The following is a 23,583-nucleotide window of genomic DNA, read 5'->3' as shown; positions in this document are numbered from 1 at the left end:
TGTTTATTTAACGTGTCTCCATGACTTCATCCATCCATCTTTTGGGAATTTTCTGTACAAAGTAGTGGAAAAATTCACCGCTAATTCTCTCTGTTCGTCATCTGCCATGTTTGTTTACACTAAAGTCACGTTTGATTGCGAGAAATTGTGCAAGATTTCCGTTTTTTTTTGGTCGTGACGCTTGTTGTTGATTAGTGGAATCTGTTAGGGCGTGGTGTGCTGTTATTTGGACCAGCCTTTAGATGACAAAAACAATTTTTTTTTACAGCTACATGCACATTACGTGCTTCATTAACTCTTAGCTTTGGCATGTGAGAAGATCTATTCTCAGAAATATGTTCCTACCACCACTCCCATTGAGGAATCTCAGTAACTGTGTGCCTGCTGGCTGTGAGATCCTGATATTTGTCTTGAGATTTGCATATTGAGCATTGCATGAAAAAAGGGTGACCTTTTCCTTTTGACCCTGAGGGTGATCGTTTACATTCTTAATTCACACGGGGAGAGGAAGGGCCATGCGGGGTGAGAGGCAGAGTGCAAGAATGGAAATTAAAGAGTGGGGGATGTGCGGTTAAACTGCCTCCACAATAAATCACTGTCGTCCTGGAAATCATACACACAATTATGATGACCTGTGCGCTTTTTTTTCACACCGATGCAGAGATTTACACATGAAGGTTTTAGTGCTCCGTTGAAAGGAACCAGCCAGAGTAGTGGAAGATGGTGAAACCAGCGTTCACATGAAGACGCTTCCTCGGAATGAGAGATTTGAAAAAGCTGGATCAACCAGTTGGTGCTGCACGGCACCGAACAAATCACCAAACTGTCACACACGCAGAGAACAAAACAAAAACCGCAGTCTCACACACGTGTGCATCTTAATTTGAAAAGCATTCACAGTCGTTGAAATTGAGGTAACAAGCTCTCACATGCGTGAAAGACACATGACCTCCGGGGAGGATTTGCATTCAAGAGAGATCAAGGTTTAAAGACACGGCCTGACATACAAGCATTTTCTAGCTCCGAGTGCTCATTCTTCTCTAATCATTTCTTTCACACTCGGCTGTATGTGTGGGCAGGTGCAATGTAAATTATGCTGTATATGGTTTTTTTTACTGGTTTAAAAGGAGAGCTTAAGGAAGGAAGAGTACAGATTTGGAATATTGTTCAAAGGGACAACGGAGCCAGAAACACAATTAAAAACTGAATTTATTTCATTATTTACCAACTGTGTTGAATGTGATTATTCAGGAGCAGTAGTACTGTGCATAATGGCAGCCAGATCTACATATTTTACATTATTTTCAGAATAAAGTCTACAGCCATGCTGGTGGCTCTGAGAGGTTGTACTTGTAGGAGCAGTAGTGCCTTGAGCTAAATGTGCTCATTATAACAATGCTAACATGCTGATGTTTAGCAGGTATGTTTACCATGTTCCTCATCTTAGTTTAGTGTGTTAGCATGCAAGTGCAGCTGAGACTGATGGGGATGCCATTAGTTTTGCAGACTCCACAGTTTTGGGGCATTTTTAAACGTGCTAAATACGGGATTGGGAGCATTTCTATTAACTCTTAACGGCTCTCAACCTGGTGTCGGCAAGCTGCAGCTCGCTGCTAACAGCGCAAACAACCGCGATGAGCTCGGTGAGCAAGCACCTTTACAGAAATAAATAAGATAAGATAAGATGAGATAATATAAGATGAACCTTTATTAATCCCCGGAGGGATATTCGGGTGTCTAAGTGGTGAAATGCAAAGAGAAAATCGTACATTAATAAATAAATAAATAAATAAATAAATCAAAAATACATAAATAAAAGGAAAAATTTAACAGAAGAGTAAATCAATAATATAATTAATACAGAGATAAATAAATAAATAAGCAGATTAAAACAGAAATATCAGTTTACGTCACATTTTATCAATTAATTTATGGCTACATTTATTTTTAATATTATTTTTGCTACATTTGATGACATATTTATTTATTCATCGAGTCATTTATTTATTTTTTCATTTATTTTTTATTTCATCAGGTTTCGTCCTTTATACCAAAACCCCTTACAGAATATATAAATGGTACCCACAAGAAGCAATTTTTTTTTTTTTTTAATATTTTTCCAATTGACTTGATATAAATGTTTTCTTTCACAGTCAGCAGATTGTATTCACAGACATTTCATGTGCATTGGAAGCAGCATCAGTAGTAGTAGTCATGCAAACTTCGCTAGCCCTTGCTAGTTAAAGTTACATTCATATGATGAAATACATTCAGGTTTCAGGCAAGAATAATCACTGGGACGACTGGATGGAGAAATTGGATGTGTAAGCTTTTAATATGCACCTAACTACAAAGTAAACCCGAGTGTAGGTTTGGTCTGCATTGCAGCAGATTTCTCCTCATTGGTGAAATCAAACCAAATAACTGTGGTGAGACATTTCCCTGGGAACATTTCTGCACACGTGTGTGACACGTTCTAATGAGACATTCAAAAATGAAATGAAAAGATGAAAGACGTACTCGTGCATAAAGGGAAATATGTTTGGCATTGCGTGTTTAATTGGATTAGCTTTTTGCGCCGTCCCACAGCAGCATCAGACATGCCAAATGACGAACATCCCCTTGAATTTGCGGTCATGTTTGCCATTAAGAACATTATATATTATGGTGTGTATTCATCAGTGACTTCACTATAGATTAATTGATCATTTGCCATAATTGAAAAAACATACACTTCGAGTGTGACGGGATTAATTTGTTTCTATTATGCCCGATTGATATTTCCATCTTCTTTCATCCCGTCTCTTTCTCTGTTCTATATTTATGCTGAAGGATAAATCACCAGCATTTCCCCCCACACTGCTGCATCTTTATTCCACTCAGAGCCTTTACAGCGCTGCCCTTTGACCTCTGAGATCAGTCATGTTGCAAGCAGAGTGTGACTGATCCTCCTGCTAGCCTCCTCCCGCTGGAGACGAGCTGACAGGATCGGCCCATCCTTCATGTCTTGATGTGGGAGCCTAACTTAGTGCCTCCTGCATTAGCATTCCTCGGCTGGACTTGACATGGTGTCATGCTTCCGAGCGCAAGTTCAACCATGTCCAAGGTGCTTATTTTCACCCGCAAGATAATTTTCCTTCATAACAAAAATACACTCAGGCTGCATTCCTAAATATGAGGTTAGAACGTGACACCCACCCAATACCGCGAGCGCTCTCGCTGGAGCGGTAAGCTCTTTCCTCACTTATTTTTTAAGGAAATTAAATGTTACATTTTATAAGCCGTGGTTGTTTTGCGAGAGGGATATTCTAGTATATAATATAAGGTGATGGATTATGACTCATGTCTGTGGTTGTGGGAATGTGGCGAGATGTTTACTATACAGCAAAGTTCTCACTCTGCAGCGGTTAACTTTATAACCTGCCGGGCTTCTTGCAGAAAGGAGAGACGATGGGAAACATAAACAAAGGAGAGGTGCAAATGTGCGACAGATAAACAGACCGGTCCTTGGGGAGAAAGAGAGAGAGAGAGCGAGCGGACAGACGGGGGTGGTGAAGAGAAAGCGTGAGGTAGTTACATGAGTGCTGACATTCAGGAGAGGTGGACGCCGGCACAAGGCTCCACTGTTAGAGGGCAGGACGAGGGGAAGGAGCAGCTGTCCGGCCGGCTGAGGGGACGCGGGCAGAGATACGCCTGCCCCCCAGCTGTCAGGACCTGGAGAAATGGCCAATTCACATACAGGACATTGGGTCAGTGTTCAAGGACTGATGGGACATCGAGACTCGCGCCACATAATACAGGAAGGTGTGTGTTCTTGACAACATGTATAGCACACACAGAGGAACATTTAGGTTAGAAAACACGCACACAAGCACGCTCATTATATTTAACACCTCACGTTAAACAACTCATGTTCCTGAACATCAAGCGTATCACGTCCCTTATAAAAACAAATTAGTGCTGGGAGAACATTTACACAGCAAGCCTATAGAGTATCAAGCACTTCAATTTAATCACCCATCCCCAGAACTGTGAAACTAATACCTCAGAAGATTTTATAATACTAGTATTATAATAATATAATAGTCCCACACACTATCAGCACTGAGTTTATTAGAAACACAATGTTTGGGTCATGGACTTTCATCAGGCATCGAATTCACAACAACGCGTCTTTATACTGAAACCACTGTTGTCGCATCAACCATTAAAAAAGGGGGACAGAATTTCAAAACCCATAAGCCAAATCTGAAACACCTGAGACAATTACCACGTCAATAATTGATCAAAATAAACATCCTTAAAAATGAGACTTTGTGTAATTTCTCATCAAATGATAGATAGGTGTTTCAAAGGGTGATAACATATATCTATAACCTGGAAGAAATTGGAATAAAAGTGAATAAATATCCATTAAAGAAAATATCAAGGAAATATTTCAAGTGGAAGTTTGGTAAATAAAATAATATTACACAACATATGGCCAATATTTGGACATATTTTGGGTAAATAATTTAACATGAACATCTTGACTCAGACTCTGACAGGTCTGAGTACGTTCACATGCACACGAGTGTCTTGGTTTTAAATCTTATCCTGGTTTTGATCATATTTAGTATTTTAATGTTTACATGATACACAGAGGAACCGCCTTATTCGTGTCCCTTAAAGGTGCTCTATACGACATCCAGAGCATTAACATAGCAGCAAACAACGATTTGCCATGTAAAGATAAAGAGGAGTAATGTCTACCTGAGCAGAGTATGAAGTCACTCTCCCCGTGTGTGTGTTGTAATCTGAGCTTCTCCGGGTGTTCGTGCATGTGAGCGTGCCTCACTGGCTAGCTTACGGCCGCTGCTCTGCGCTGCTCTCTACGGAGATTACAGCTGATAATGTCGAGCCTACCGGCAGCGCCGTTGCGGAAGCATAGCGCCCACCCTCCGGCTCCCCCTCAGGTAAACACTGTTAGCTCTGTCAGCACTGTTGAAGTTGTTTTCATGGTTTTCAACCTTGGGGGGGATGACTTCTTTCATCACAACATTTTTTGCAATACTTTTGTGAACAGGAAAATTACACGACCTGACATATTTACAATCGATTTCAACAGTAAAAGTGGGTGAAAGTAACTTAAGAGACCACCGACTCTTCTAGACAAATCAAATCCTTGTTATATTTCATCCGACCAGAAACTCCTCAAGCCTAATTTCTTGGTCCCTGACAGGCTCACACACCAAGACACTTGTTAGTGTTGACGGGAGGCATTGTGGTGATGTGAATGGCGACAGAGAGCAGAGGGCATGTTTGTCTACAGTCTTGTCAAGATTGAGCATCTCCAGCTGGAGGTGACGACCACAGAAGCATGACGTGCACATCGAGCCGTGTTTTTAAAAAAGGAAAAGGAGGATAGAGTTGAGTGTCATCATCAGCGTTGCAATTATCCTAGAAGATACTGAATGTGAACATGTGCATAGCAAAGGGAAATCAAAAGGACCCCCACGGAGAGAGAGTGCAGTGGTGAATGCAGAAATCTTCTCCATAATCCTGATATGTTCTTACACCCCTACTTGTCAGGGAGGTTGAAATCAAATTACTGAAAAGACTCAAAGCAGATTTCCCCTCATGCAGTTACATCCTGACAATCCCTCTTCTGATAATTACTGCCCGCCACATGACGGACTTCTCCTATTTGCCCCATTTGTCTTGTTTTATTTCAATTAAAGTGACTTCCATCTTTATCTATTGGTTTCAAGAGGACGACTTGGCAATTCTTTACTTCACAATAATATCAACGACGTTATCAGTCCACCCACGTAATTGCAGATATGAAGATTAATGGCCTAATGATAATCGTGTAATGATTTTTTGGCAATCATTCTTAGTTTTTTTTTTCTAGTGTAAACAATATGACTCTGGTGATCACTTGAACGGAAAACCTTGAGCAACTCTGAGCACAAGGATGCAATATTTATTGCAAAAATATATTAGCTCCATCTTTACTGTACAGTGTGATTATTGATATGTTGAATAGATATACCTCGGGTGTTTTTGGGTGGCATTTTGAGGATCAGTTCGCTTATTTGGATTTTATTGGTGAGTCATAAGACAAGTAGCCCCCATAACCGGCAGTGACCGACAAGATTAAAGTCAATACTGATCAGAACTGATGAGAAAACAGGAGTCCAGGATGAGAAATACGAGTAAATCCAAGCTACAGGTAACAAATCACAGCTCACAGTGTTTCCAGAGGAGGAAGTGAGTATGGAGGAAAAATAGAGAGGTCAGGCAAAGCATGGAAGGAAGAGATCAGCTGGCAGGAACAGAGAGATAAATGACTGTGGTTTGGGAGGAAAGAATGGAAATGTCCTTAACATTTTAAATACCGGGCAAGCTGGAAGGAAGGAAGGAAGGAACCGTGAAGTGGAGTATACTGTATTAACATCTGTGCCAGCAGAGTACAAAGTTCAGGGAATAAAGTGGACACACAGCAGGCTGTTCTCATTCACCGTTCGTAGATCTACCTACGAAAAGTAATGCAGTGTAATTTGTGTATATCCCATAAAATCAATTCATATGTAATCCACGTAATTGTGAACCGGGAAGTGTAAAGATCAACAAACGCCACATAGAGAGGAGGTCAGGGTGGATGTATGGGTGAAAAAACACTGAACTTTCGCTCAGGAGACTGGTGTTCCTACTCCGTGTGAAACCAGAAGACAATGTTGATTTATTTGTCACGTAACTTCCGTACTTAAATTCCGCCACTTCCGGTGTTATTTTAACCTAAACAATTATGTTTTCCTAAACCTAACTAAGCAGTTTCCTGTGAAGACGGAAGTTTATTTTGAAAAGACTGGAGCGGAAATCGTCACGTGTTGCTGGACATTTGTAGGAAAACGTACGAAAAATGAGAAAGAACTTTTCGTAAGATATCATAGGAACTGTTGTATGAGGATATGTCGTGCACAGACAGCAGGAACAACCGGTGCAGAGGACAATAATGTCAAAAGGCTTTGAGAAGAGATGACAAACTCTTCCTATCAAAGTAAGAAGAGGTTGAAATAGAGACTGCTTCTGGTCTGCTGCACATTGGACCTTTAATTTGGACATAAAATTTATTTTATTTTCCACCAAATTCCACGCTTGAATTGTAATTGTAAAAAGACACGTTTGGGTAAATTAGGTGAAAACTTGAAGACTGCTAATGTTTCATTCTTTACCTCTTAGTAGATCTGGTTATCACTGCTGTCACCAGTTTCTTTTTCTTGTTTCTTTGATTCATCCTGAAAAAGATTAGTGTGAAATCGAATGCTTTAGCAAATTTTAATCTCTCTAAGCGTCTCTCTAATGAGTTTTATTTGAAACCTGCAGATTTTGACCCTTTTTTGTGTTGATTTTTGTCTTTGTAAATGCTTTTTAAAGAATATAATAGTGATTTCACGTGTCCATTTATATTTTGTATTTTTCTAAATCCAAACCGTTTTCTAGCTTATGTTGTGGTTTTATTGTAGCTCCTACAGAGTGCCTATTCTGCTGCATTATTGACTTACAGCTGTGTACCGCAGCATCTTACAGATCTCAGATAAACTACTCGCACGGCTTTTCAAACGCTCATATTTTTCAGTGAATACGTCTGAGGTCATGCAAGTGAATGTTTGTCATTATTCTACATAAAGAGTGTTTTCAAATGCCTGGTTGCAACAATGTGGTTATTAACTGCGTGTTTTAACACCTGTTTATGTGTCTGAGTTCAAGGTTTTAGTAAGGACGAGCAGAAATACAATCTCTCTTAGCAAGGTAGCTGCAGAAAAATGTATCACCCTGCCAGTGTTTTGAGAGAATGAAAGTTAACCAAACCGTTGGTAGTCTGGTTTTTGAGCTCTTTGGAGTATACACTCTTGACTCTGCATCCTCTTCTCCAATGTGCAGTGATGTGGTAAATAATGGACAACTGGAAGAGTCAAGACTGACTGCCCAAGGCTGAATTCCAACATCAGGAGGTCTCCGGCATGCAGGGGGCTTTAAATCAGAGAGCATTTTATACCGCAGCTCCGATGTGCTGCTGATTCTGCTTTGTGGTTGTGATAAAACGCTTCCAGTCAGCCTAAAAGCTCACATAAAAAGGTACAGGAAGGAACCGTCAAACAACAGCGATGCGAGCAGTCAAAGTTTTCCTTCAATGAGCTGTCCACCAACTTCACTGAAGCGCTCATCACTTGCCCGCACGTTGACCTATATATAAATACTACGGCCTTCTCCTTTCAGTCAACTGTAACAACACCCAGGACAGATGGACACCACAATACATTTTCTATATGAAGGTGAAATGTATTGACGTACATTTTCAATATATTGTGGAATACAATGAATATCATCTCTTACATATTGTACGAGAGTCACCATTCATCAAGATAAAGGCAATACATCAGCGTGTATTCAGCTTTATTTTACTTCTGTTCAGATTTGCAGATAAGTATTAAATTTAAGCTAAACTATTAATAACATCTAAGCATGCTGGTTGATTAAATGCATTTCTTTTATTCTGTTTTAACAAAAAAACGATGACAAATCTTACAGTCGCTATTTCTGACTGCTTGCCGGAAAGTGTGTTGCGTTGCTAGGACAACCGGAAACCATGAGCTGTCATCACCAGTTTCAGCTGCGACATAACTACATATTTAAGGGTTGTCAATATAGTGATTTAGAGGTTTATTCTTCCATTTAGATACATTTAAAAACTTAAAAACTAGCATTACAGTAAATGACAGCTAAACTCATTAAAGGCTCTCACACTGAGCAGTGAACAAGTACATACAAATTAGGTAAATACAATATTTTGTTTCTTTCTTTCACTTCTATTAAATTTCCCCGTATATGGCAGTGGTCAACCTCCGAGTCTGAGAAGTGAAGCCAATGCTGAAGTGCCTTAAACTTGCATTCTTTCAACTAGCCAGCAGGGGGCGACTCCTCTGGTTGTTAAAAGAAGTCTGATTGTATAGAAGTCTATGAGAAAATGAGCCTACTTCTCTCTTGATTTATTACCTCAGTAAACATTGTAAACATGAGTTTATGGTCTCAATCGCTAGTTTCAAGTCTTCTTCAATACAGCATGATGTTCATTTAGTAAATTATGGTCCCATTTAGAGTCAAATAGGCCATAAAGCAGGGGATGCTTCAGGGGGCGGGGCTACCTTTTGATTGGCAGGTCGCTACCACGGCGTTGTCCAGTCTGGAAGTTGACCGTGATATCGTCTTACAACTTTAACCCTTTCACAGTGTGTTTTCAGTCCATGAAAGTGAAATTGTAACATTTTTGGTTGCCTAAAAATGTCTTATTCAGCGTTCGGTTGTACTTAGCTCCAACCTCTCGTGTCACTTCTGGTTGCAAAAAACCAAGATGACCACGGCCAAAATGCTGAACTCAAGGCTTCAAAACTGCAGTGCACAAACCAATGAGTGATGTCACGGTGACTACGTTCACTTGTTATATACAGTCTATGGTATATGGAAAATACTGTAAACACAACAACGTTATTGAGGGCTGCAGTATTGGATTGCATAATGCATTGCATCAGATTGCACATACGTTCATGTCCACCCCCTACATTTCTGCGCTGACATATACACAGGTATTTGCAGCATACTTACATGGCAGTTAGCTCACTGACTGGAGTATACACAGTTTGCATTATGACCAAAGAATTCAACAGATGTTTTCCAAATGCAAGACAAGGCAAGCTTCACTGAGCTTATCGGAAAGGCATGAGGAAATTCCCCCGTTACATGGTTACGTTCCTGCTTTGGCATCGATATGGATATAGTGTTGCGAGCTTGTGACAGCGGGAAATTGCCGGTAAACAAACAACCGAATCTTCGCCTGATAACACATGAAAGAGAAAAGGCCCAGGCAGTGGGACTGTGTGTGTGTGTGGGCAGACAGTATGCGTTCATACCTCTCTGCACTGCATTTGCTTCCTTATCTCCAATCAGCACATGAGAGGATTCCCGGCGAGCAGCCGTCCCCTTTGAAATCCTCCCAGCGTGTTTGTTTATGTCAAGCACTCGCGTGTTTCAGGGATTACATCTTTTCTTTTCCTTTTCCTGAATTCCCCTCCTTGTCCGCCTCAAAGGAATTCAACAACGACTCCCCTCTACCTCCTGAAACACACACACACACACATATACTTAATAAAATGCAGACTTCTGCCCTACGGTGAGGATTATGAGAGGTCATTAGGACAATTTCACGCATAACACTGAATGTAAAAAAACAAAAACAGCATGCAACATGATAAAAGACAGTAGAAATAATTCATTAAACTAGAAGAAAATGTGATTATTCAGTATATTCCAGTAGGATAACATGTCCATACTCCCTTCTAATGAAAGTCTGCATCAAACTACCTTCTTCTCCCTTGCCAGTACACAAAATGTCTAATATTTGTTGCACCGCGGTTTCTTCCGACTCCTTCAATCATCCTTTGGGCTTAATGGTCAGGCTAATTAGGTCTTGAGAGAATACTGTTGTCAGACCAGTCAGAGTCGTCACTAGAGAGGAACCCAGAGAGACCATTAGAGCTTCGACTGATGTCCACTAGACAATCCCTGCAAGGGGTTGTTCATTTCAGACTAAATGAGCCCCTGAAGCTATTCCCCAGTATACAGACAGAATGCCCCAATCACCGCTGCTTCATTTCATATTTATTATTGGTCTGAAAGTTCCCTCATGGCCCAGCATCCTCGTGTCCTACAATAAATGTTACAACTAATTTGCATCAGCAAATATATTTAGAAGGAAACGCAAAGCAAACTGGACGTTTTCTATCAATATAATGAGGAAATATCGATATTTAACCTTCAGATGCTTCAGTGTTATTGCAAAATGTGCCTTCTGAAAGTATTTGCAATACTTAACCGTCAATATATTAAATTTGTTTTCCAACAAACTTTCCCCCAGGAGACCGTTGTGGGTGTCTTGTGGGAAACGGAGTCATTTTAAGCCAAACCTTGATGTTTTTTTACGAAACCTATCCCAGTAATTTTGTTGTTTGTTGACCCGTTTATTGTTTTGTTTTGTTTCAATTTACAATGTTACCCGTGTGTTTGTAACTGGTTAAAACGGCGACAGTAATCCACGAAAAGTTTAGTTGTATGGGAGCGTAAATTTGTTGGAGACAGGGTTGGACGCAGGACATGAACTTCTTGTCTCTTGTGTCCAAGTCCTGTTCTTTGTATGCAAAAACATCTACCTCTAGCCTCCGTCCTATAGGACTTATGAGTGCTATAGGGATGTCATACTTCCTGGATTTTAGAAAAATGCCAGTAAAACGTAATCCATGCAGCAATTATGTTTCCTCCAAAATGTATTTGGAGAAGCAAATTAGTATAACCACATGTTGTAGGAGATAGGCTTTCCAAAGGCTTGGACAGAAACATATTGCATGAATATTTCAGCTTGGTCTTGCCAGTGAATAATGACTACTTTTGATATGATTTTTAAATAATGTAGTAATTTCAGAAAAGTCTGTCCAGGTCAGACAAGCTGCCCTCATACAGTGGGTTTGGTTAACTGGGCTGCAGGAAACACAGGCTGAAGGAAGCTCATCCCGGCAGAAATTCAAACCATGAAGACCAGTAATGCTCACGCGCGCAGGTACACAGACAATTACACAGTGAATGATTGTAAAAAGAGATTAATTTCACACTCACAGCGAGTCTAAACACAGAGCCTTATGTTGTAGTTTGCCAGTTGATCTGTGAAATTATCAACATTTGGGAACAACCTTGATCACAGGATGAAATCTCCCCCCTGCCTGTCATCACTGGGGCTATGAATATGCATGATGAATATATTACAGCCAGTATTAGAAGACACGCAGCGAGCTGACCTTTCAAGGTATTATTTTCTGGGGTGCAGAACCTTCAGCTAGAACAGAGACGGTTTAGATCACCATGTAAACACTCACCTTTATCAGCTAAGTAATTGTCTGATTTAACAGAAAGATGGACGCACATCACTTCACAACACCTTTCCTCACATTAGCCGTGTTTTAATCACATTTTTAAGTATCGTGTTAGAAAAGCTGTATGGAAACGGCAAAATTTGATAAAACTTCCTCAATTGCGGAAAAAATTTTTTTTTTGCCTTTATCAAAAAAGAGTTGATGCGCAAAATGGATTATGGAAACGTCTTTGCCGAATAAATTCTGACGTAGCGAACATTTAACTCACATGACTGATCAGCTGTTTCTGCTGTTTGCGTCTTCTCAGATATTCCCTTAACATGCCAATGTGACAACATGAAACATGGCCAATACTAGCTGACATGAAAGAACAATTCAAACTTACCCAATTGAAACTAATTCCTGAAGACTTCTCTCCACTATTCAAAGCATAGAGTCGATAGAGTCAAAGCACTCTATCGATTGTTTATTAACCTGTTAAAAATCCGACAGCGGCTGTCGGGCCCGGCTATTCTCTCGTAGATTGTCAGAAGGCCAAACCGACTTGTTTTGTTTCCAGTTCACAACCTTCTTCTTCTAATCTGTGTATTGGTGGATTGTAGCCTATAAAGCCAACTTCTGACTAGGGGTGTAAGAAAATATCGATACACATGAGTATTGCGACATTACGTTGTGCGATACTGTAACAATTCGTCAAAGCACTCTATTGATTTTTTATTAACCTGTTAAAAATGACCTTTAAGATATGTGAATGAAAATGTATACATATAAAAATTGCAATATATCGCCTTGCTTACAGTATCGCCATATGTTGAATCGTTACCCCTGTATCACGATACGTATCGTATCACCAGATTCTTGCCAATACACAGCCCTACTTCTGACCAAACTACACTGTAGCTGACAAGCCGAGTTTGTTCGCTCAAAACCAGTTGATGGAAAAACGACTAATTTGCATTTCTTTTTTTTGCAAAAGTTTGCTTAAAATTTGCATGACAGTTGAACGGAAACACGGCTATCGAGTCTTGTATTTTACATGGTGACAGCATCAAAACTTCCCCCTTATGTCATGAGGCAAGAATGTCGCTGAAACTGTCAAGTCTCAACATGAGTGTGTTGAGCAGTGAAAGCAGGACATGCTGCAGATAGAGTCAGGATTATATCACAGTTTAGCCCAGGTTTGAACCGATGTGAAAGCAGTCAGATATAATTGATAAGACATTCAACAGACTCAACATATCCTCAGAATCTAACCAATGAGCTGTTCTGCTAATGACTCACTCTGAGTCATGCAGCATGCGGTCAGAGAGGTGAAGTTTGGGAGGTCTGTATTCCCTATTACACTGTAAAATAATTTATCTATTTGCATTCCTTCTCCGCCTACTGTTACAGCGTGGATAATAACCCCGTCTAGGGTGATGAATGTTTTATGTGGATGTATCAAATGGATCAACATTTAGAAAACAAACTTTGCTAGCATCTTCATCCATTTCTTGCTTTTTTCCTCTCTGCAGCACTCAGACTAAATGATGACTTCATGGTACAGACCTCTGTGGTTTCTGAATTACACACTCTCTTATATTTCTATTCATTTTAAACCAACAGTGGATATTATCTCAGGTAGAAGTGGAGGAATGTATTATGTGTTTTATTTTGACACTTACATGTACCAAGATCGTGTCGTATTATGAGCTTCTGTCACTGCGGTTTGATATGGGAACTTCAAGGCTATCTTTAAATTGAATTGGCCTTGACGACTGAGTGAAGTTTATTCTGCACTACAGTATGTTACAGCCTTCTTCACCAGCGTTCTACCTGAAGGCTTGTCTGTCATCTTGATAAACTTGCTTCTTGGGAAATCAGTTATAGCCTCAGGTAACAGCCGCCCTGAAGTGTTGAAGAAGCAGGGATATTATTACTCTTTTATTAATAAATAATTATACATTACCGCAGTGCATCTAATGTATATAAAAGACTTGTTGAATGATGATGATGAATGCCGACACAAATGTATATCATTATCTGAACTAGTTTCACTCTGATACAGGAATAATTCCTCAGCAAACTCTGTGCCATCATGGATGTATAAAGAGAACTGGTGGGGTCTCGTTCACTCCTATGAAAGATGCTCAGTGGTGCATAAAGCCAAAATGGTTCGACTGCCGGTTATAAGATTACCCGGATCTTCCGGCGATCTTCCGTATCCATTGGGCCCATAGAGCAGGCACATTATTGTTTCCTTTAACCTCGCCTCCTAGCCCTCACTCCAGCCTCGGTCTGGGGCTCATTCACATGAACGGAGGAAGGATTCAGCTATTTGCGCATTTTACAACTTTTAGGACCTATTGATATAAATAAAGGCTATTCAAGTGTTTGTCCCAATCTATGGGAAAAATACTTTTTGGGTCCAATGGCATTACTTGACGGACACAGAAGTTGCAATTCCATGCTTTGGCCGCTAAAAAAATTGGCTTCAAAGCCTGGCGCACTTCCTTGGGGCTTGTTTTATGCGGATCTACACAAAGAAGGGTATTATGGGTAATCAGAGGAGCCGATGTGCAAACCTGGCAAAAGGTCATGTCTAGAAGGTAACCCACGAGGTGGGAAACTCTTGCGAGATGGTTGAGGCATTCACCTTAGGGCATTGGGCAGCGAGTCTCACAAGAGTTTTTGCAAGTTTTGGCCAGATTTCGCAATTTGCGGGTTACCTTCTAGACTTGACCCTTCCAAAACTCAACAAAAGTGTTATCAGTCTTCTCATCTAACTCTCCTCCAGCAAACTCTTTTCTTTAAGTGTATACCTGGACGCATGTCGTCTCAATGAGCGAAAAAATCATTATAAAATGCACTTCATATTTTTCCAGTCATCTCTATTTTAAAGACATTTTTCTACTTCAGGATAAACAAATTTGCAAAAAAAGCTTTAGAAGCGCACACATAATTTGTTTTCCTCCCAAGCAATCAAAAGTAAATATTTCATTTCTTTCTTCTCTTGACATTAAGTATGAGCTGTAGTGCTTCCAGCACATTTCTCTGCCTTTTTTTTCTTTCTTTAATTCAGCAGAATTAGATGTGGAGGCTTCTGTAATGGCCCCCCGGAGGCATGAAATTATGAGAGTCAGAGAGAGCAAGGTAATTACCATCAAGACTTTGGGCCTCAACCAAAAGCACATTACCCACTTCAAACGCTGAGAGAGAAATGCAAACACAGGAGTAAGATAACTACTTTGCTGCATAACTGAAGCCTCTGACCACCCATTTCCATCAGGCAGAGGGGGGCTGTGTTTATGGAAAACATTGTTGGAAGAGTTATTTCATTTTTTGTTGAAAGATGCATTTATGTTGCTTGGATTCACAGTTTTAGTATATTGTAATTCTTTTATTTAATCTCCTCCATAAACAATGTTACAGCAGAATAGTCGTTGGACTACTGGCTGGCAGTATAACTGTACTGTGTGAGGTGCTATGAACAAATACCAGCACACTCAATGTCACATTATGAAGAAACTTGGGCTCATGGTAGCAGCAGAGAACTGTCCTCAAAACAAGAAGTCTACATTAAAGGTATCATAAGTAATGCTGCAAATACAGTATGTTCTCTGCATCCATACTGTGCATTACACGCTATTTACTACCAACAATGTGGGCTACTTTAACCCTTTCTTAGCATGATCTTGTTTTTCCAGCAGAAAATGAAGGCTTCTGTCTTTCGTGTCATCACGTTGTATACTTGTGATGACGTCATTATGTTACCTCTCTATGTTACGTTATGTTCAGTACAGTACATGGTGAAACAAGTATTTCGACGACATTACATTACATTATGTGCGGAATGCAACAAAAATCTATTTAGAAAGATGGACAACGTGACAGCTCCCCAAAAGTGATGCCAAAACTTCTCGATCGCCCCCTGGTGGCTGGCTGCAGTATAGGTCATAAAGCCCGCCCCCTCCATGTTAGCAGATGGGACATGGGCCGAACTAAAAAGTCAAAGTACGCGTCAAATACATTTTTCCCGAAGATGGTTTCTGTCATTTTAGGTAATTCTTCTCATGCTGATGTACGCTCAAGTGTTACATTTTCCTAATAAGTTGGATTTTAATGAGTTATTTGATGCTATAATAAGGGGGTGAGACGTTATGATTGACAGCTGTAAGTCTCTCGCGCTAACAAGCGGATGTTTGGCAGGACATCGATACCGCGGCTCCACCGCCCGATCACTACTGTGCAGACTCTGGCTCCAAATGACGTCAAAATCTCAGAATGGCAGCTCCGTATCCGGGATATTTTGGCTTCATTTCTGTACAATGGGAGGAAGTGGAGACGCGTCGTCTATCTTTAGAAACAGTCTATGAACGAAACTATCAAAATGCCTTTGCACTCGATTTGCTCATACAAATTTGCATATCTCAAAAACTAAAAAAAGGGATATGGGATATGAAGCTTTTGAATGACATCACATTAAGCAAAACTACCAATGTAGGCACTGGCGGACCATTTCCATTGCAGAGTTCAAAGGGTTAAGGCGGGGTACGGCTGGCCAGCCTGAGCACATCGTGGCGTTTGAAGGCAAACATGGCGCCTCTTTTCATTTGCAAAACCCACTTTTTCTTTGCTTGGGCAAACACAGCAAATTCATTTTTTAACTGTATTTGGAGCAAACTTCCAGCATTGAAAATGAAAAGACCACTAATGGCGTACTCCATCTACTTTCCGAGTGACCGTTTAATGGTTTATGTTTTATTAGTTTTTCTTAAACTATCTCAGTGGCTCATTTGTACAGTTCAGAGTCAGCATTGATTCAGTGATGCAACCATTATGCTCTCACCGATCAATAGTTCTCAAAAAGGCATTAACTGGAGCAGTGTATATATACAGAGATGATCTCAGAGAGCTCACTGCTATGACTGGCTCAGACTCTCAGCAAAGGCAGAAAAAAAACAAATCTATAAACAATACAAACATGCACACAAATGATTATGTGAAGACTACTCAATCCTGACCGCAAAGGTAACCATTAAAAATGAAATAGTGCTTCACTACTCTTAGTAAAACTGCTTTAGCAAAGGGAGCAGAAATTGTTGTAGTAAATAAAACGTTGGTGGGAGCCTAGAGACTACATGCTGGTTATTAGTTTGTTTCCCAGAAGCACTTTCCTCTGCCTCACCAATAACTGCCGCTCTCTGTGAGCACCGAGAAGCTCATTATTGAACTGAGCGGCTTCTAAATTTGAATACATGTAAATAATGGGGACTGTAAAGCCGGGAATTGGTCAAAGAGAGCAAAGCTACTCAGCCAATTGAAATGAAAAAAATCTGCATTTCAAGCACTAAACAGACTCTAAAAATTATGAGTAGTGTATAAAGTTCACATAAATGGCTGCCGTGTTGTTAATTATGAATAATGAACCGGTCATGCCCATGAGCGGTTCCTTATATCACACTAAATGGTATTATGTGAGACACAGCAAAACTAGCTTTTATTACAGTTGGGAGCGGGATCTTTCCTCTGTCTTATCTCGTCTCTCGGGTCGGGAGCCGTTCTGCTCCGAAAATTTAATTTTCACTACCGTGAAATTGGACCTCTGCCCACTTGTACTTGCAGCAGTGGAGCATCTTTGACCTGCAGTTTTAGTTGGTGTACCCAGCAACAACACATATCTGAACTAGGGTCAGCCAGCATGGTGTAAACAACAATAAACTGCCTTACTGGGCCCAGAGTGCTCCTAAAGGGCCAGCCAAGTGACCCCAGTAAACCAAGGGAGCCACTTATTGGGATATTGATCTCTTTCTAATATACTTTATTCCATTTTCAACCTCTTTGACCCTGAAGAAGGCCACAAGCCAAAACGCAAAGGTTTTACAATAAAGTATTGAAAGTGTTGCTGGAGTTTTGACCTCTTCAGACCTTTTCCCTTCTCCTTGCACCCTGGAAGTAAGTGAAGTTGTGCCAGAAACCCCCACCCAGCTTCACCAACCATGCTCAAACATATTTGAACAGGACAGAGCCATAGACTGTAAATGTTTTGAGGTCTCGAGTTCAGCATTTTGGTTGTAGCCATCTTGTTTTTTTGCAACCAGAAGTGGCACAAGAGGGTGGAGCCAAGTACAACCGAATGCTGAATAGGATGTTTTTAGGCAACCAAATTGTTAAAATGAACTTTCATAAACTGAAAGCACACTGTGAAAGGGTTAAAGTTCCACGACGGAAACACGGACAACACCCAGACCGGACAACACCGTGGTAGCGACTTGTCAATCGCAAGGTAGCCACGCCCTAAAGCATCCCCTGCTTTATGGTCTATTTGACTCTAAATGGGACCATAATTTACTAAATGAACATCATGCTGTATTGAAGAAGACTTGAAACTAGCGATTGAGACCATAAACTCATGTTTACAATGTTTACTGAGGTAATAAATCAAGAGAGAAGTAGACTCATTTTCTCATAGACTTCTATACAATCATACTTCTTTTTGCAACCAGAGGAGTCGCCCCCTGCTGGCTGTTAGAAAGAATGCAAGTTCAAGGCACTTCATCATTGGCTTCACTTTTCAGAACCGCATGTTGTCGCCTTGTGAAAGCTTATAGAAAAAACATAATTACTAAAATGCCCCATTTGAAATAAATGTCCAGCAACACGTGCTAATTTTCGCTCGTTACATACATACAGTCTTTTCCAAATAAACGTTACAGGAAACAACTTGGTTAGGTTTAGGCAACAAAACTACTTAACGCTAGTTAGGTTTAGGAAAAGATTGTGGTTTGGGTTAAAATAACAAGTGGTGTTACTTATGTACGGAAGTTATGTAACAAATAAGTCAACGTTGACTTCTGGTTTCACGCGGGACACAAAACACCGGCCTCCTGAGTGAAAGTCTGCTATTCCACCCCGACCTCCTCCATATGCGGCTTTTGTCGCTCTTTAATTTTTAGTTCACAATTACGTGGATTACATACAAATTGATTTTGTGGGATATAAACGAATTACGGTGCATTACTTTTCGTAGGTATAGCCACTAACAGTATATGAGAACAGATTTAAAATTGGGGTGTTGTACAGTGATAACTGCCTTGACACGTCAGTCTTATTATCCACCCAAAATGCCCACAAACATGGAGTTCTAGACACACGTTTAATATGATTTACATCACAAACTTAGCATCTCATTGCCCTTTAATATCAAGACCACACTGATTTATCCTGTTGAGCTTGGCTGTGGTAATATAATTTGTGGAGATCTGTAAAATAACTTGCATATACATTTTAATAAATGAAGGCCTTAAGCCACTGGAGGTGTTTGCTAAATAATGGGGTTTTATTTACACAATACACTCAACGTAACATTAGTTACTATCACTTTCAACACCAAATAAATTGCCTTCGCTGAACACAGTGATTAAACGCTTTGAAACTCCTGAAAGTAATTGGCCCGAGGGAGCAGGAGCTCTGTGGTTTTTTTTTTTTTTTTTGCTTCTGAACATTATTAAACGTCCGGCAGTATTGCTGCTAGACATTTCATTTTAGTCTGTAACACTAGGAGGTAATCTTCAAAATCTCATTCCTATTTCCCTTTAATAAACTACTTCAGTAGTTTCAATCACTTCCACAGCAGTGAATCGATATTGTGTGGGAAGCGCGCTGAGAGAAAACATTTGACAGAGAGTGCGGAGAAGTAGTTGGACATGTGTGTGGTGAGATAATTTATTTGTCCTCCGTCACGTCACATTTACAGAAACATGAAAGTAGGAAATGACAGGACCTCAACTCATTTCCACGGTGCTTTCGGGGAAGATTATGAACTGAGACGGACAGATTTTCTGACTGATCCTTTTGAAAACACTTGCGGACAGTTTTCTGGCGCCGCGCGACTCCCAGCTGAAGAAAGTGTGGTCAGGTTTTTCCAAAAGTAATATTAAAAAGTGTCAATCAACAGTGAAACGGCAGCTAATAGAGATACACGCAGGTCCTCAGAATCCTACGCTGGATGTTACTGATATTTAATTCATGGGGGAAAAAAGTACAAACACTTGTATGTCTGGATAGAATTAGTGTATATGGATACTGTGGGATAAAGGCCGAGCCTACGTTTATTTCTTTTAGCACATACTGGTTCCATATGGGATGTTCGTGATGCTTTTAAATTATGTTGAGGAAAAATGGGCTCAAATTTCTCCAACAGTAATCTCACATCAATAAACAGCTGCTAGCAGCGACCTGCGCTGCTTGGGAGGTCAGAGAGGGATCCTTGATTTTGTTGTCTTTTCCACTTTGAGTTCCCACCCAGTGAAGAGCAACGTGTGCTTATCTGTGCCTCCTACGGATAGTATGGTATGCTGGGAAAAAGTGAACATTGGAGAGACTACATTTGGATAAACTGACGTTCATAATGAGTACATTTTATAATAATATGTTTTCATATTACCTCTATTTGTCTGTCAGGTGTGTTTGAGGGATTATTTTCCTTCCTGTGAGCGTCAGGTGATTGACAGTAAACAGAGCGTAACGTATTTGCGTGCAGTGACACGAAAACAGTTCAGGTACAATGAAATAACGAGAAAACAGAAATAGAAAACCCAATTATGGCTTTGTGCTTATTGTGAGGGATTATCTCGCTCTGCGGAGGTTGTTTTTCACACTTTGTACAGCGGCAACCTATAAGCCGTGTCCACACTAATGCGGATACATTTGAAACAAGGTGCTGCCCACACTTCATGGCCTTCAGATGGATTTCTTAAAAGTTCAACATCCACGCTAAAATGTCAGGAGACAAATCTCCTCTTCTGCAAACAACAACATCGTGGCAGCGGGATTGAATCCGACAGACAGCCTCGTACTGATGCCGGGCACACATTACATGACCCTCAAGCTGATTTTGGGCCCTATTTTTTGATGGTTCTAAAGATTATCTTGCCAGATATGTCTGTGGTGTTACGTACTGTATGTGTAGAGTGTTTTTTACATCCCCTGATCGGCTCGGAAGTCCATCCTGGCTGCACCGATTTCAAATTGCAGATATTATACATGCTCAATATTTACTATCGGATATTATGCTGTGTGTGGGGAACCCCGAGGACAGCCGTCACGTGGGAAAGAACAAACGATAGCCAACTGAAGGACAACAATCGCAGTCATGGCTGCCGCGGCAAATGCAAAACGTGGAGCATAAAATAATAGTAAGATTGATCTCAGAAATAGAGAACCAACTTGTTCATTTGTTTTTATTTCATGTGTACCCATGACTTCAACATATTTTTTTCTTTGTGAAATTTCAGCACAAAGTAGTGCAAAAACTAACTAACATTGCTAATTCTTCCTGCCCATCGTCCGCGTTGTTTGTTTACTCTAAAGTCACGTTTGATCGTGAGATATTTTACGAGAATTTCGTTTTTTTTAGTCGGGACTCTTGTTGTTCATGAATGAATCTGTTAGTGTGTGGTGTGCTGTTTTGGCCAAATTGTTGCTCTCCACACACTATAGGAACAAAACTGTTAAATTGAACATGTCGTTATGTGTGGAGTCTCTGACATTTTACACCTCTGTTAAGATTTGAAGAAAATCTTTTAGTGTGGGCCAGCCGTTAGTTAAAGCTGTAGTCTCCGGCCTCTGACTCTCTCTGTGATTACTTATTTTAATATAGCTGAAAACATAACATAGATGTCACTGTCACATCTTTTCTGTTTGTATTTTCAAACGCCTCTGAAAGCATTAAATAATCATTTGATTGAGGGTCGTAAACGCTTCCCGCTAACCGAGGCTAACAGTAACTCCTGGGCAACCGCGCCCTCGATCGATAAACATGCTACGGCCTGACAGCATGAACATAAAGATATGATAGAAAATAGGCTTTTTTTATGTCGCTGCTATACGGGGATATATTTGACAGTGTCTGTGATGACTGGCTATCATAAGTCAGAGTTTTCATGACGCGAGACCAGCGTTTTTCAAATTGATTCACTCTTGGAGCATTTTCAAAGAGATTCCTTTTTTTTGGGCATAAAAGATCTGCTGCCCGTCTGCTCAACCATTCCTGCTCCCGTGATCACATCACCCCGGTCCTCCAGAACCTCCACTGGCTCCCTGTCCCACAACGGATCCAATTCAAAGTCCTTCTCCTCACTAACAAAGCCCTCCATAACCAGGCCCCCTGGTACCTCATCGACCTGCTCCACCACCACACTCCTCTCTGCTCCCTCAACTCCTCTGATACCAACCTCCTGTCCTCACCACTCAGAACCAAGCACCGGACTTAGCGCTCTAAAGATAAAATTTATTATTACCATTAACTCAGCCTTCAAACCATAGACCGTATAAGAAGTGGACGTAGTCACCATGACATCACCCATTTTTTTGTGGACTGCCATTTTGAAGCCTCAAGTTCGTCATTTTGGCCGCCGCCATCTTGTTTTTTTGCAACCAGGAGTGACACGAGAGGGAGGAGCTAAGCAGAATACTGAATAAGACATTTTTAGGAGACCAAAATGTTACAATTAACTTTCATTACGTGAAACCACACTGTGAAAGAGTTAAAGTTTGAAGACGAAGACATGAACAACTCCGTGGTGGTGACTTGTCAATCACAAGGTAGCCACGCCCTAAAGCATCCCCTACTTTATGGTCTATTTGACTCTAAATGGGACCATAATTTACTAAATGAACATCATGCTGTATTGAAGAAGACTTGAAACTAGTGATTGAGACCATAAACTCATGTTTACAATGTTTACTGAGGTAATAAATCAAATGAGAAGTAGGCTCATTTTCTCATAGACTTCTATACAATCAGACTTCTTTTTGCAACCAGAGGAGTCGCCCCCTGCTGGCTGTTAGAAAGAATGCAGGTTTAAGACACTTCAGCATTGGCTTCACTTCTCAGACTCGGAGGTTGCCCACTGCTTCAAACATAGACTTCAGATCTCTAGTAATCACAAAAACGTGCAACAAAGTGAGGAGAACAGAGTGGTTGAAGCACATAGTTATTGGCGTAGTCATTGAATACGTTCACAACCATATTGAGACTCTGCATTGCAAATTCCTTATTACCAGCACCCTGTAATTTACTCTCTCATTAGAAACCACATCCACCTTCCAGCTAATTCCCTCTCTGAGGAGAAGATGCACAGCAGCAGAGAGCAGATAGATTGAGACTCTCCTTCTGCATATTGAGTCGTAAAACGTTGCTTGGCATTTGCAATTCAAACACAATGATGCTTCCCCTGTTTTATTTGTAAATCGATATTTCCTTTCAGCGGCATTTTTGCTGACAAGTCAGAGGGCTGATCAGCGGAATAAGATGCTGAACTACAGCATCAGATGATGATAAATATCATGACACATTCATATCTGTGCATGTGTGCGTATCTGATTAGTATGCTGTCTCCTTTGAATAGTAACATTTAATTTTTCTTTCCCACAGTAACTGGAGGAGACAGTGTGGCTGCTACCCCAAAACAAAATGTTTGTTCCCATGGCAACAGCAGTTGAAACATCATCCATTCCTGGTGGTCAGATGATGAGAGTTTTCATCACTCCAACATAGACACTCCCATGTTTACATCAGGAACACGTCACATAACAGGTCTGAGGTAATGACAGGGAGGCTGCCGGTCTGCTCCCTTCATGG

General features: G+C 40.6%; 1 long non-coding RNA gene across 3 annotated transcripts in view; it reads right to left on the bottom strand.

Annotated features, from left to right (window-relative positions):
- Positions 1-23,583, bottom strand: part of LOC119477925 — a 121,452-nt gene that overhangs the window by 71,875 nt on the left and 25,994 nt on the right. For 2 of the 3 annotated variants that reach the window (XR_005204346.1, XR_005204345.1), the window contains exon 2: positions 9,951-10,155. This is a non-coding gene — a long non-coding RNA (uncharacterized LOC119477925). Of the gene's footprint in view, positions 1-3,577; positions 3,715-9,950; positions 10,156-23,583 lie in introns of all 3 variants that reach the window. The other variant, XR_005204347.1, reaches the window with a different exon arrangement.

Source organism: Sebastes umbrosus, chromosome 19, assembly GCF_015220745.1.
Source record: "Sebastes umbrosus isolate fSebUmb1 chromosome 19, fSebUmb1.pri, whole genome shotgun sequence".
In the NCBI taxonomy this organism is placed as follows: Eukaryota; Metazoa; Chordata; class Actinopteri; order Perciformes; family Sebastidae; genus Sebastes; species Sebastes umbrosus.
This window is presented reverse-complemented; position numbering and strand designations above follow the sequence as displayed.